The 2,440-nt window shown below is 32.3% G+C and overlaps 1 non-coding gene across 1 annotated transcript; it reads right to left on the bottom strand.

Annotated features, from left to right (window-relative positions):
- Positions 1-2,333: 2,333 nt before the first annotated feature.
- On the bottom strand, positions 2,334-2,440 carry LOC120597503 (U6 spliceosomal RNA). The gene has a single exon (XR_005651389.1). It is a non-coding gene; the product is annotated as a U6 spliceosomal RNA (small nuclear RNA).

Here is a 2,440-nt window from a genome sequence, read left to right as displayed (position 1 = left end):
TAAATGGTCAAGAAAAGCAGATGGAATCTGACCAAAAAAACAATCGGGAACAACTGAAAGAATGTGCAATTAAATAACGTGTGGCTACCGTGAACATATGGCCATTCTCCTGAAATAATTGACCAGCCCTGTAAGATTTCTACAAGATTGAGCAAAAATATGACCAGATAAAACAAGTGCTTTTCCATGTGTGGCTTTCCCATCACATGGGAATGGGACCCTCTAAATTAAAACCTTTATCTACTAGGAACTTTGCTTTCCTTTGCTATATATACTTTGCTATAGTTATTGATCATGAATGTTTGTCTGACCATATTTTCTACTTCAAATTTAAATACAAGTTTTTACATTTAAAACTTGCATGTTTTGCTTATGCTCTCCTCCAGTTCAAATCAAGAAGGGCAAGTTCAGCAAGCACTTAAATTTAATCCTTGAGGCTTAAATGAATCTTGAGGCTTCCATTTACAGACTCCATTTTGTAGAATGTTTCTCCTTGACATTTTACCTCTGAAAACAACATTTCCCTTTAAATTACTAGATAGCCAGCCATCACTACTTTAAGTCAAGTTCCCTGGCTTGGGGACATACCATAGGAAATTAACCTTAGTATCAAAGTCCATAGTTCAGAAATTCTTAGAAAGGAGAGACAGGTAAGGAAAAGTCTGAACTAACTCTGTAAAGGAATAATTGACTAAAATCAGTGATGTAAGAGGCAGCCAAGGAAGAGTGATTTGTGCTGTGTAACCATGTTATTCCTCCATAAAGTCATGATAATCCAAAAGTGGAAAGAAAATAAAGCATTGTTTATCATGGTGCATTTGTACTGTATGGAAACCTTATAATTCCCTAAATTGATGTAAGATCTATATAGATACAGAAACAGATGTAGATATAGATAGATATGTATATAAAAAAAACATGGCACTAGGACTAGGAATATTACCCTTAAAGACGTCACTGGGGCTAGAGTAACAGAAAAATTTGAATCCTCATAAATATTTTGTTAGTGTTGTAAAATTTCTTATTTTTTAACCATAAGTTAAATATCTGGGTCCACTGAATACGGATGAATTTTATTTCTTGAAGCAGAATAAGGACTTATACTTGTAACTAATTTTCTTAAAAAATAGAGCTGAAATTGACTTAACATCTTCCTATCACATAAAAGAAACTCCAGACAATATATAGATAAGAAGGTACACAAACACACACACACACATACAACCACACATACACTACTTTAAAACAAGGATAGCCTTGCCATAGATCAATTAGAGTTTGAATATAATTTGAAAAGTATTGAGTAGGCTTATTGCCTAAAAGTACACCCAAGTCCATCATCAAGAACTGAAATTCAACATTTAAGAATATGTCCCTTTTGTTTAATTAATGCAAGCACCATAGTGAGAATAACGTAATAAATCTTATCAATTATTGTGAATTATTAAAACTTTCCTAACATTGGTTTTTAAATTTTTAAAGTGATTTATGCTTATGATGGTGTATCAAATAATGCAGAGGTGTGTAAAGAAAAAAGTTAACAGTTACTCTCTTCCTTCTCCAACCCCATTGCTAAAAATTTACTGAGTGCCTCTTAATGGGCCAAGCATGTTCTAAACTATGTGGATACAGCAATAAATAAAATAAAGTTCCTGCCCTCATGGACTTATAGTCTAATGTTAGAGCTAAACAAATAGACAGTACATAATGCTAAGTAGCAATAAGTGCTATGAAGAAATATAAAGATAGGGAAAGGATTCAGGAAGGCCTCTCTTAAGGGGCTACTTAATCAAAGAGTTGAATGATTGTAGGTGTAAGCCAAGTAAATATCCAGGAGAAAGTGGTTCTAAACTAAAGGAACTAAAAATGCAGTTCTGCGAGGTGGAATATGGTTGGCATGTTGAAGGAACAGCAAAGAGACCAGAGCATATGAAGCAGAGTGATCAAGGAGCTGTCCTTTAATCCATTTATGGAAACTCTTTGCATTTGTCTTGTATAGTTAGGCTATCAACTAGATGCGGTTAAATTCATTAGTTTCATTTACTTTCCATTTTTAGGGATTTTTTTAAATTAAAAAGCTAAAATTTTTAATTTTTAGAAAGGTTAATTAAAAAATAAAATTTAAATTTAAAAGTGAATTTAAATTTTACTTTTATAAATAGTTTGCATGGTTCCAAATTCAAATCTACAAAAAAGTATTTTAAAAGAAGTCTAGCTTCTATTCTTGTTCCGTTCCCCATAGGTAACCATTCTATGAACTCTCTAGTTTTTAAATATAAGAAATACATTTGTAATTCTCTCCACTTCTATATAAGTAAATGGTAGCATACTATAAAAATATAGACTACTTGATGACTTTGTATGTCATCCTTGCACAGTTACCATGCTAATCTTCTTTGTATCATTATAATTTTGGTATATGTGCTGCTGAAGCAAGCAC

Source organism: Pteropus medius, unplaced genomic scaffold (genome assembly GCF_902729225.1).
Source record: "Pteropus medius unplaced genomic scaffold, Ma_sr-lr_union100, whole genome shotgun sequence".
Lineage (NCBI taxonomy): Eukaryota > Metazoa > Chordata > Mammalia > Chiroptera > Pteropodidae > Pteropus > Pteropus medius.
The sequence above is the reverse complement of the archived record's forward strand: the minus strand, read 5'-3'. Positions and strand labels throughout refer to the sequence as shown.